This window comes from Apis cerana, linkage group LG10, assembly GCF_029169275.1.
Source record: "Apis cerana isolate GH-2021 linkage group LG10, AcerK_1.0, whole genome shotgun sequence".
Lineage (NCBI taxonomy): Eukaryota > Metazoa > Arthropoda > Insecta > Hymenoptera > Apidae > Apis > Apis cerana.
In genome coordinates, this window is record NC_083861.1 from 3,995,875 (window position 1) to 4,008,995 (window position 13,121).

At 38.3% G+C, this 13,121-nt stretch overlaps 1 long non-coding RNA gene across 1 annotated transcript in view; it reads left to right on the forward strand.

The window, feature by feature from the left end:
• Nucleotides 1-5,639: 5,639 nt before the first annotated feature.
• Nucleotides 5,640-13,121, forward strand: part of LOC107994207 (uncharacterized) — a 37,809-nt gene continuing 30,327 nt past the window's right edge. The window contains exons 1-2 of the long non-coding RNA XR_009831671.1: nucleotides 5,640-7,784; nucleotides 12,664-13,050. This is a non-coding gene — a long non-coding RNA (uncharacterized LOC107994207). The remainder of the gene's footprint in view (nucleotides 7,785-12,663; nucleotides 13,051-13,121) is intronic.

The following is a 13,121-nucleotide window of genomic DNA, read 5'->3' on the forward strand; positions in this document are numbered from 1 at the left end:
GTTCCCGTTCCCCTCTGTGTCCGCCGCGAGAGATCGTTCGTCTCTGTCTGGATAGGGGGGCCGCGAGGTCTCTCGAGCGGACGGACCCGACAGTTTCGCGACGGTACGCGGGATCCTCGCGCGGCTACGCACCGTTTCAGGGTGGATGACGAGTATTTTTTTTTTTCTTTCCTCCCCTCCCCTCCCTTCCTTCCTTCCTTCGTCGCGGTTCTTTTTATTTCTCCGTTTTTCGGGGAGAGATTCGACTCGAGGGGGGGATCGGGGAAGGGGTTATTGGGTTAAGGTTCGTTTCGGATACGTTTCGATTGAGAGGTAGAATTATTAATCGGGGAGTAATATGTATATGTATATGTTTCTTTTAATCGGTTAAAGTACGAGGGTAAAATGGGACGAAGTAATATTCATCTGTTGATACGCACGCGTAAGGTGTATTGTTATATTTATACGCTGGTTTGTCGGAAGCGGTTGAGATTGTATTATGAAGTTCATTTCGATTTCTTTCTGTGAAATTGGATATAGATATAGGATTGCGAATTAAATTTAACGAGATAAATTCGATAGTACGTCGATATATCGGATGGTATACAAAGGAAGGCGATTCTTCTGAAAATTGAAAATGAATTTTCAGTTTTATTTTTATCTGCACAATCTGTCAAGTAATATTCTTGTACGTATGTACGTACAAATATCGATATGTATGTATGTACATTTATGTGAGTGCCATCACTCGAAAGTATTATTCGCTTAATCATACACGTGAGCAATACGGTACAGTAAATTTAAAATTGTAACGTTATTGATCATTTGATGATGAAAGGATAAAATAATTAATTGTTAATATTAGAGTGTCAAACTGAAAGTTCATAATTCGAAAATCCATTTATCCACAAAGATTCTATTAAAAAAAAACAATGATTTTTTCTGCGCCAATGACCGGATAAGTGGGAACTTTGAGTCACGTGCAAATGAATTTTCGTCGAATATTCAAGTACCGTAGATTCGAAATTAATTTAATTTTCGCGTAGAAACGGATGAAAAAGTTGTAAAACGCGAATTAACAATTTACTCTTCGGGTTTTCCTCCATTATTTCGTTTTGCTCTTCTTCGTCCGTTCTCGGCGTACGTTTGTTTTGAAGACTCTTGTTGGTCGATGGCTCGGGTAAATTGGATAGAGCCGGGGAAGATGGTTTCGGAAATTTCTTGGCTGGCCGTTAGTCGCCGAGGAAACGATGCGATTAACACTGGCCAGGCGTTTAAATTACCAGAGTAATTTCCACGCGTGTTAATGCCGAGTTGGAGCGGCGCCAGCCTTTTGTTGACGATCGGTGTCACATTTGTTATACTCGCGTTACTCGTACCTCGTGCTAAATTTCCACGCCAAGATTTCGAGTATCCCTCTTCTGTGACGGTCATCACGTATATCTCCTTTTAATCGAATTTCTCATTTCATTCCCTTCTCTCCTTTTCTTCGGTTTTCGGCTCCGGAAACGCTGTTCGCGCTTTTCGTGCAACAGTTGGAGTTCGATATGGAGTACAACAAACTGATTTTCACCGTTGCATTATAGAACGGGTTTGAAAAGTTTCGAAACCCGAAAGGAAGGTTTGGCAGATTTGTTTCCAACTTTGAATTAAATATATCGCATACTTTAATTTTGATACTCGATGATGGAATATCTTCGTTGGATTGATTAGGAAAAAACATATCGATATTTTCATATATCATTCTTCGTCTTTCACTTTAGAGTATCAAGTATCGATACATCTCTTGGTAATTTCGTATTTTCGGATAGATTTTTCAGAACAATCATTCTGAATCAATAAAATTCGAAAAATTTGACGGATAATATCCTATCACGATCGATACTATTTCAATCGATCGATTATTACGACTCACTTAAAACATAAAACGTAAAATATTTGATTTTATATAAGCCAAAAAAAGAAACATCATTGTAATTAATTAATAAGTTGGGAGAAAAGAAACTCTCAGATTCAAATTTCATAAACTTAAACTGTTTCATAAACAACTCTATGAAAAAATCACGGGAGCAACATCACCGCGTAATGCAACGTCGATCCACATCGTTCGAAGGATCATCGTTTCACGCGGGAAACAATGATGATCCATCGATCGTTCGCGTGAAGGATCCTGGCCGCGATTACCGATGCACGGCTGGTCCCCTTCGAACTTGCCGTAAACGCGTATGTACGCGTCGAATCGCAGAGAAAGTGGAGTAGACGAGTGTACGCAAGGAGGTACCTGCTCTCTCACATTAATTATTCCGTGACTAAACCCTTCATCCGTGGTGGGATCGATACCCGCGACGCGGATCTTTCGACGGGATTATTCGTCCGAGGATCGAGATCCTGCGGCGGAAAGACAGTCTAGAGAAGGACGGGGCGAGTTGACGGTGTCGAGGATGGAAAGGGATGGAGCGAGGCGTTCTGTATTTTAACGGTGAATTGATAATCGAAATGGGAGGAAGGTGTACAATGAAATTTTGATCGACTGATATTATATTAGAATTCAGAAGGAGAGTAGAATGCTTGATTGTGAGCGTGAATTATTTAATTATTTAATAAGCTTACAATTCTTTTTGGTTATTTCGTAACCTTTCTTTTTTTTCGTGTTGAAAAAATCGTGTTTTTAATAGGTTAGTATTATATCGATGAGATTTTCTAATTCCAATTATTAATCATAATAGGGTATTTTATATTCTTTTTTATAATTATATAAGTACGTGAGGATATTTTGAAACAGGATAGTTTTTTACGTTTTATATATATATTATGCAAAAATATTTTAAAATTATTATAGAATGATGCAAAAATATATTCAACGTCATTCCATAATATATAACATGTATAAAATTCCGAGTATACATCTATCCGTAGTTTAAACACAATTATCAAAGATCAACATTCTCTTGCCTCTAATATTCAAATTCTGCTATAAGTAAACAAATGGCAGCATTCATCAATGACAAAATACATTTTTCTCGATTTTTCAAATATCATTTTACAAAGATCCATTCAACATTAATATCTTTTTAATTACAAAAATCTCGACGATTACGATTAATTACAACTTTCTCGTGAAACAATAGCAACGGTTCGAGCCAGTATCAATTAGTGTTTCGCTCATATCGCGCCTTTTAATTTCGTCAAAGATTTTCGTCGACTGAAAAACGAGGAAGAGGCAGGGCAATGAACGTCGATGTTTCCCAGGCTTAGGGGCTGTCCTGGACAGCGAAGGGTCTGAAGTGACTTTTAACTAACCCGAGAAATTATCTGTTGTGGCTCCTGCGACACAGGAGTCTGGAGTCCTGGACAGTGTCCCAGAAACATGGACCTGTCTGAGATATCTCGGACAGTCAATGTTTGGGCACACTTCTTGAATCTTGAACCTCCATCCTTACATACGTGTACGAATTCTCGTCAAACGTATGTACTCTTTACACGGATCAATTTCATCATTATTGTGATCCGTTTCTACACTTCCCAAGATTTCAACAATTTCTTTTCAACGAAAATATCCACCTCTGACCAATCAATATCAATCACGTCTGGAAATCAATCCACGATCCACCGTATCCCGAGCCAAGCAACATCTTACATACCGCGATACTATCATAAATTTCCCGCATATTGCACCACTTCCTGTGCCCCGAGACACCGTTTTCTCACCCAACAAATCCCAAAAGTCATCCTCCTACAACGTTCCGCCATTAAAATCCAACTCTCCTCTTAAACATCGACTTTCACGCAGGAAGATGTAAACCGCGTGTCCGGTTAATTTCCTCCTCTTCCCCCTCCCCTCTTCCCCCCGCGAACAATCTCTCCATCGAACGTCAACGTTTTCGGGGCAGCGCGTAAAATTTGTAAAATGTGGACGAGTTTAGAAGCGGTGGCTATTCATTCCTCTTCGTTTCTCGTATTTATTGCAGTGCCAGATAGATCGTATCGTCCTCTATTCGGAATGCATAAGTTATCAAGCCTGTTTATTACGGACGTGCACGCTATATAGCTCAGCGCCGAGCAACGAGGAGAAATTCCAAGTGCATCTTCGTTCGCGTGTGTTTTATCCCTAGAAAACGCAGCGATCCGTTGACCCGTGTGAAACTCCCACATTCATTACCGCGTGGGGCACTGTGTTTCAAACGTCCGCAGGTTCAGACGATTTTTCCGCCGCCGTCTTAACCCGTGGGTTTCTACGACTCTCTGGCACAGGAAGAGGTCTTATACGGTCACTCCGCCTCTGACGCTTCCTAGCGTCCGTTAGTGTTTCCATGCTTGTGGAATACACGTTTTCGCGTGTATCGTATGTTGATTGAAATGTTTCGTTGGTTAGGCTGAGTTTTATTTACCCTTTCCAACATTATTAATCGTCGCGTGCAAGTTGTTGTTGCATAACAGGAGGATTATGGATTATGGATATGAGAAATTATGTATTCGGTAAACAAGTATGTATAATTATTTATAATTTTGGATTATCGATTATGATAATCGTTTAAAAGGAAATGGAACGATTTCGTCGAAAAATCGTTCGTCTAATATTATACGAATAGAAGTGAAATAAATTTTTTCGAGAGTTGAGATTTTTTTTTTATTCTCTAAAAAGAAGGAAAAAATTCAGAATTTTGTGCCTATAAGAAGTGATAAGTTTGAAGAAATTGTATGAGCTCACGGTTGTTTGAAAAAGAGACAGAAATTTCTCTCGTTAGCGAAAATTATTCTTTATTAGGATAGAATGGTTTTGATTCTGAATTAGTAGCAAGTTTGAAGCGCGTGAACAGGTAGAGAGGTAAGAAATGGATGCACGCTGTAATTAAAGCTGAGGGAAACCGGGGAATCGCTCGGTCTTTGACCTGTAGAAAGAGTTTAGATTTCAGGAGGAGCGAGGTAAAAGTATAACTACCGATGGATGAATATCTTGGAAATTGGTCGAGCAAAATATTTCCATGTCGTGCAACATTGTTGTCTAAAAGTATCATAAATATCGCGAATTCAGTTGTATATTTAATAAGCGATACTATAAACGTTGACTCTGCATAGTGGCTTATTTCGTTTTAAAATAAGTAGCAATAAAATAAATTTGGGGTCGTGTTATTTGCGTTCTTCTTAAATTTTTTTTAATTATTTTAAGCTTCTAGAAATTCTGAAAAATCCAGAATCATTTATCATTTCTATTTAATCGCGCAATAATTTTTTTAAATCGATTGAACCATACCGATCATAAACCATGCTTTTTTAAAGTTCGAAGAATTAAATATGTATTTAAACAGTTAAAATAATAAATTTTTCCAAAATTGATCAATTTAGTATTACTCGGAACAGTTCAAAAAATTTTTTAAACGTATTTGATCTTGAGAAGATAAGAGTGATAATAAGAAGAAAAAATTTGATAACTTGGCAATGAATAATATTATTCTAAGATATTTCGATCATATAAAATTGTTTTCTAATTCTTAATTGCATACTGCAATAACAATAATTTCAAATTCGTTGATACTCGTATAAAAATCTATTCGCTCGATTTCTTTATTTCGTACGTTATACAAGCCTCGAGTGCCGCTTGCGCCATGTGTGGACACGTGTGCCATTTAGCAGCACGACCGCCTAGTTAAGTCAAACAGCAGGCTGCGATAACGTGGAATCAAGAATACGTCTCATGATCGCCGTACAATTTACAACGTGCAGTAACCCACTTGTAGTCCGCTCCGATTCTCTTCAATAAAAAAAAAAAAAAAAGAATTAGTGACCAAGCAATTCAAATGAAGCGGTAAAAGATTAAGATTAAGATTTAAATCGCGACGAGTGTTAATACTATCACATACGTAAAAGAAAATTAATATACTTTTTGTTAAAGATGAGATAAATTTAATGAAATGATATCTATATCTCTATCTTTGTCTAGAGGATTCTGTTATCAATTTTCAAATCTATATGAGTTTATATCTAGTGACGTTTTTAATCTTTGCAAGTGTAAAACATTTTTTTATTAATATAAATTTTAAAACAATAATTAAAATATAGATTTTTTAATGTCTGGAAAAGAAGAAACTTTTTTTATTAGCATCTAATTTTATGTAAATTGTATCTAAATATCGGATATATATATATATATATTCAACTATTATTTAATTTCACTTTTTGTACATGTTATTCCAATTATATTCTTTAAATATAATAATTTAGGAGGAAAATCGATATCAGATGAAGAATTCGGTCAAATATAATTGAAACTCGACTCTGGTTGGCCAAAAATAGTATATCGATTTCACGATTATCTTAATTTTATTTTCTTTGGTTGAAAATTATAAAGCTATTTCACGATAATCGTGTCCAATTTCACGAAAGTATAAAGTATATCATTTAGAACTCAATGATTGAGTTCAATCGTTTATTAATAAACAATGTATAATTTAGTTAACTGTTCTTCAACGTTAAATCCAAATGTCAATTACCTTACACAAGTTTCGACAAATTCAACGTAACCAAACAATTATCAATAATTGAGTTATTCGAGCCTTCCAATTCAACTTCCGTCCATTTTAGAATAAAAACCTCCAACACTTGGATTTCGATCCAATCATATCCGTACTCAAAATCATCCATTCTACACTCATCATTACACATTATCACCATCATGGCGTCTCAAAGCCATTATTCCTCCTCATTCTCCACCAAGAATACTCACCAAAACCCCCAAACCTTTCGAGCATCAAATCTTCACTTCCGACAGATGCGTTCAAGCTTCTTCTCCTCTTCGAGAGAGAGAAAGAGAGAGAGAGAGAGAGAGAGAGAGAGAGAGAGAGAGAGAGAGAAGCAGAGCAACATACATACGTACATACATAGGATTAAACGTTGGGGTCCTCGCGTTAATTTCGGACACCCGTTACAGGGCGACGAGCGTCCAAAGGGTGAAAAAACGCCGCGTGGACCATCTTGGTGACGATGCCCGATGCCTCTCTCTCCATCCTTCTCCTTCTCCCTCCCCCTAGCCTAACAACGCATCCTGTTCGGGGTTTTAAAGATTATTTTTACTTCGGGACAAAAAAGATCTGTCTGGCGACTCGGCGACGTGCACATGTGCCTCGCTCGACCAAGAAGACGACGAGGAGGAGGACGAATGTTTCGGTGAGCTTTTCGTTTCGCCCGCGGTCCAGCTCTTCGTGGGAGTTTATCGCTTCTCTCTCGTTTCTTCCCGCTCGGTATGCGTGCCGTGCATCCTTCTCGTGCGTCCGTCGTAAAACGGACGGGAAAAGAGGGACACGGAGGAACGAAGATAAAAGCGAACTGCGTCCCCAAAGCGGCTGCGCGTCGCGTTGGTATATCGGTGACCAGAGATGGTCAAGAGGTCGGTTGAAACCGCACTGCAGGCTTCCTGTCTGCCTCTTGTACGTAAGTTAGATACGAAATTCTTTCTCCTTACGCTTGGTTAGAGTAGATGGATAGAGTGTTAAGTACGTTTGAGAGGAAAAATTGAGCGTTGCTTTTGAAGGTTTTTTTTTTTTTGATAGTAGGTAATGAATTGAGAAGTTAAAAGTTGTGGTATATATCTCAAATGTATTTCGCATCCTTAATGTTTTTTTCGAATCTATGCTCGATCACAGGTAAAACGTTTTGGTTGTAATCTTTTGCAGGTGCGAAGGGGTTTCGGTGTAGGGGTCAAAGGGGTTCGCCTTCCGGCGCGCTTTGATATCACGCTGGCTTGAGTTTGCTTGGACATCTTTGTCGACACTGGTCTTATTGTGAGATGTAGTTCCGCTTCTGATAACGAGGTGAGAGAGAGAGACGGTATAGGTACGTCTGCTTGGTATGATTGTTGAGGATTTCTCATAGAAAGAAGAGAGAAATTTTTGAAGAGTAAGAAATTTAGAATTAAATCATAGAAAATCATTTCCGTTTTTAAAGAAATTTTTTAATGAAAGTTTAAATATTTGATTTAAGTTCGAATTTTTCATTACCTATACATCTTATTTGATATAAGAATTTTTATATTTATTAATTATTATTTATTTTCTATCTATTTTATTAAATATAATAAGTATTTCAAAATTTCTAAGCAAGGATGCATATATTAAAATTATTAATGAATGGATATTTGTCATAAAAAAAATTCAGAAGAATATTGATATTTGAAATTATCACACAGATAAAAGAAATTTAATATATCGTTCCAAACCGATGTAAAAAAAATTCCACGAAGCTATTAACTCGAAAACAGGGATTGAAAAATACATTGACCGCTACGTTCGACCTTTGGCTACGCCAATGCGGCATGTGTGCCCGAGAGGAGCGGAGCCAGATACCAAATATAACCATCGAGACAGACCCCTTGCCAAGGGTGTTTGGACCATCCTTCTCGCAAGGGTTAGCCGTGGTCCTGCGTCCGGATAAGCAACGTTCCTCTTCTCTCCTCGTAACTCGAGGCACCAATGATTTTTCTTGGGCAAGGAAAATCGTGACACGACTGGGACCGGCTGATCGTCTCTCCCCTCGGTTTCCAAGATATTTTCGTCGAGATTTTCGTAACCGGCTATTTAAAGGTCGGGTTCCTTAAAATTTGCAGCAGGGCCGATCATTAATTTACGCTGGAAAGTTGCAGCTGTTCTATCCTGCACCACTGTCCTCCTTGTCCTGACGCCTTGTCTTCCGGGGGTCGTTGAACCGTCGAAAAATCGGAGGAACATCTCATTTGAAACCTGGACATCGTTTCTATCTGACCGAGGACAGGAAGTGGGAGGAGAGAAAGGCTGGTTTTCCGTGTTTTCCTTGGCACGAAACCTGGCGAAAAATTCTGCGACTGGATGATTAACGTCTTCAACTTCCGGTTTTCTCGACTTATTCGCGAATTATTCGACGAAGCGAATATCGATGATTCATCGATCCTTTAAATCATCATTAGGAAATCAGGTTTTTCTTCATATTAGACGGTTCCACATATTCTTTTGTTCATTATATACAGATCTTCTATATTCTTCTATATTCTTATATATATCTTACTGTTATCTGGAATTTTCTTTCATTATTCTTTTAACAATTCATACACACCAACAAATCCATCCACAATTTAATCAACTTATAACTTAGTTGGTAAATTTTATCAAAAAATCCATACTACTTAAGAAGGAAAATTACTAAATTCATCGAATTTCGATAATCTAAAATTTCCACGAATTCATCTTCTTCAACCCCTTCCTATTCCTCTATCTTCCCCATCTACCTTTGTGGTCCACTCGACGTGATCTATCCACAGAGGCAGTCAGTCTCGCATTTTTTCCCATGTCCAGCTTCTTATAAAAAAGTTCTCACCCTGGTTCACAGAGCCTAGGTCACACCTAGGATGTTGCAGTCAGGGATGGAGGGTGAATCAGGAGGGGTAGGAAGAAAAAAAATGTATTTCGTGGCTCTAGGGGTTGGCATCGACTCGCTAGGTGGATTTCTTCGATCGGAATCCGCGTATATACGTGCGACTTCCGTGATGGGGGGCCCCCTTGCCTGTTTTTTTTTTTTTAATACGCATGGATCGTGGGGTTCGAGGAAGTTCGACGCGAGGACGGAAACACCTTGTGCGGCGTAAAAAAAAAACGACGGAGGAGGGGGCAGGTCTCGAGGGTGAAAGAAGGGAGGGGTTTACGGTACCCGGAGTGGCACAGATTCTCCGGCAACGGAACACGCGAGAGAGGTTGAGGTGAAGAGAGAAAAAAGCGAGTATGGTGGAGGGATGGACGTAAAGAAGAAGAAGAAAAAAAAAATTAAAATACCGAGGCTAGGCCGGATGAGATGTTTTCCCTCAGCTTTTTAGGAAAATCTACGCTCGCGAGCCCCCGTGAGAACCAGCTCCCCGATACCGTTTATTTAGAAACGACCACCTTTTGGGAACCTAACGGTGTTATGGTCTCGCCGGTAGCGGATTTTGTGGAGGAATGGAGAGTGGTTTGTTCGGTTGATAGATTTGGTAGTGATATTCTGCCATTCTTGATTATAGATTTTGAATAAAATTTTTGTTGATTCGATACAGACGTAAGTTAAGAATTTATGCGATATAACATCGATATTGACGATCGATAGAAATGCAGATGCGAAAGGTATATTTATTTCTAAGTGGAAAGTACTACATCGTGTGTTACATGATGCAATAGAAAGTGTACTTTCGAAAGAAAATCCTGCGAAAAATTGATATAGATCCGAGCATACTTGGATAATTTCAAAATCCATTTTCATCGAAACGTACACAGCAGCATAATGGAAGGCATAAGAGACGGCATAAACAAAATTTTCATACAACATGATATACAATTTGAAATATTGACGAAGCACGCGAGAAACCATTGTAAAAATCAATTCTCGAGCGCTTAACGAAATTTTAAAATTCATATCCCCGGATCCTAATACACGCCAACACCCGTAATTTCACAAAGAACCACCCTTATCGCCATCATACCACGGTTATTGAACGATCCAATATTACGTGACTTCCTACCAACGTCCCACGACGACATTCCTCTCCCCCCAGAATCGGGTGGAAGCCACCCGATCGGTTCCCCGTGTGCCCGAAACTGGGACTTAAGCCGTTACCCAAGCTTCTTCTCTCTGGACTCATCTCCTCCATTCTATCATTCTTCCATCTACGTCGCTCCTTTTACACGCCTATACGATATCCTATACGCCGCGCATCCTTCTTCCTTCTCCCCCTCTAACCCCTCTTTTGCGGATCCTGCATCTTGGCCGCCCCTTCCGTAGCGGCAGATGGCCGGCCAAGGGGTAAGAAAAAAATCCTAGGGCCCCGTGGTAAAAAAAAAGGAGAAAAAAAGGAGAAAGAAGAGAGAGAGAGAGAGAGAGAGAGAGAGAGAGAGAGAGAGAGAGAGAGAGAAATTTATAAAAAGCGATCTGGAGAGGAAAAAAGGGAGGGGTACGGGCCGGGGGCGATGGACCACGTGTGTTCTTGAAAATTTCTCGTGAGAGAGAGCCGATCCTAGACACGAACAGATTCGTCCTTTGATCGAATTTCGGCCATTCATCCCTTCGATCGATTTTTACGATCGGATCTGTGACGCTCGATTCTCTCTTTCCCTGATGTGGAGGCTCGTTGATCTAGGATCCAGAGGATCGTGTGACTGATTCTGATCGATCTTGGGGAAATTGACTGTGTTCAGCTGCGCGTAATACATATATAGATGTATTTATCTTTCTTTTTTGTTTTTTGTTTTTGCAATTTTCTTTTGTTTCGTTTTAATTATTGCTCGTGCATTTTTTTGGGATTCGATGATTCGAAATACGGAACGCGATAGGATGATGATTTGATTTGTTTGCATAATTGGTCTCATTTTATTCGAACTTTTAGAAGAAATTTAAGATTAATGGATTAGTTTTCTATGTTATTCTATAGGCTTATGAAATTTGAAACTTTTGGAAGATCGAGGGAAGACGTTTCGTTTTGATTAAAGGATCTATGAAATTTTTTATGCATTCGTATTATAGATATTATGGATAATTTCATAATTATTTTTATTCGATCATAACTATTTCGTTAGAAAATGAATAGAATTTGAAAATTAAAAATGATTTTCTAATTGTGATATAGAATCCATATAATTTGAAAATTTGAGGAGATCGTGTAATCTTTTCTTTCCTATTTTGCATCTTATTTTCTTAAAACATTTCTAACATTATTGATCTTAGCTCAAAAAAAAAAACTCACGAGGATAAGGAAAGATATTAAACAAATTCTTAGAATTCCCTTCTTTTCTAATTATGATTTATTGAACAATAAATACAATTGAAACAAATTGTATTGATAAGTTAATGGAGAATTTATAAAAATACAAAATCAAAGAATTAATCTTATCTGCCCTCTGATAGTACGTCTCGAAATTTAGATCAGGAGAGTGGTACGCCAATGTATCGTAGTTGGCACGATAAGAACGCAAGGCGAGAAATCGTTTTGCTTGGCATTTCTGCCGACATCGAAACGACGCTCTAATTGCTCGACCTACCCTTTGATTCTCGGTATTAATTTTTGAACGAGGTTTTTCAGCAAGATCATCCCTTTTAATTTCCAGAAAATTAAAATTAAAATCTCGTTCAAAGATTGCAATTTTATTTTACGAACATTCGTTTAATTCATCGTAACAGGAGTTACGTGATGATACTGCACGGTTGATAATTTAAAAGCTAATTGAAATTTAGCCTGGAAGGAGATATACCGATAGAGTGTTTATCGAAACCCGCTACGTTCAAATTATGGGAGCTGATGAATTTAAATTAACCGTAGAACATTATGCTAAGCGTTTCACGGTATGTGCGCGTTTCGTCAGATCAGACAGGATAAATATTTGCACGAAAAGTTTCTTATTATTTTTAACAGTACTAATAACAATGTGCGGATAAATTGGGATAAATTTTATCAATTTATCACATCATAGAAATTATATTTATCATTTTAATTAGAAATAATTTTCAAACGATACCGATTGATATTTCTTTCATTCGGTCAGAATATATTTTTGATAAAATTTTAAGAGAGATATTATCGGTTTAATAATATCATCTACTATATATAATTTATCGTAAAGAAAGAGTCACGATGCAATAATATTATTATTAACCGAAATTCATTTCAAATTATTTTCCACCAATTTGAAAAATTGTCCACAGAACCGTGACTGTCCACGACATCGGCCAAGCATCAGGGTTAACGTCTAGCGTATCCCGTGAAGAGAATAATAAAGCTTTTTCTTCGTCTTATCTGCCTCCTCGAATCTCTTCGCGTAACTGTAAAGGACCCAGTAACTGGCGGCCGGGACTCGGATGACCCGACGAATGGATCTCAGGTAGAAAAATCGAAATTCGTAAAAAAACACAGTTGGAGGAAAGGAGAAATGATAAAGGGAGACGAACGAAACGAGGATCGTCGCTGCTTCTGGACGCAGGCCAGCTGACCAACCGTGGGAAGAGCTTCCATTCTTTTTTCTTCGGAGGGATTCGAGAAAATTACTTTTAAATTGGCGAGCCACCGGTAAGAGGCATCTTAGATCCGAACAGGTAGGTCAGTGTTTCTGTTTTTAGTGTTTCCGGAAATCGAAACCGGTCAATAATCCTCTTTTAACTTTTGA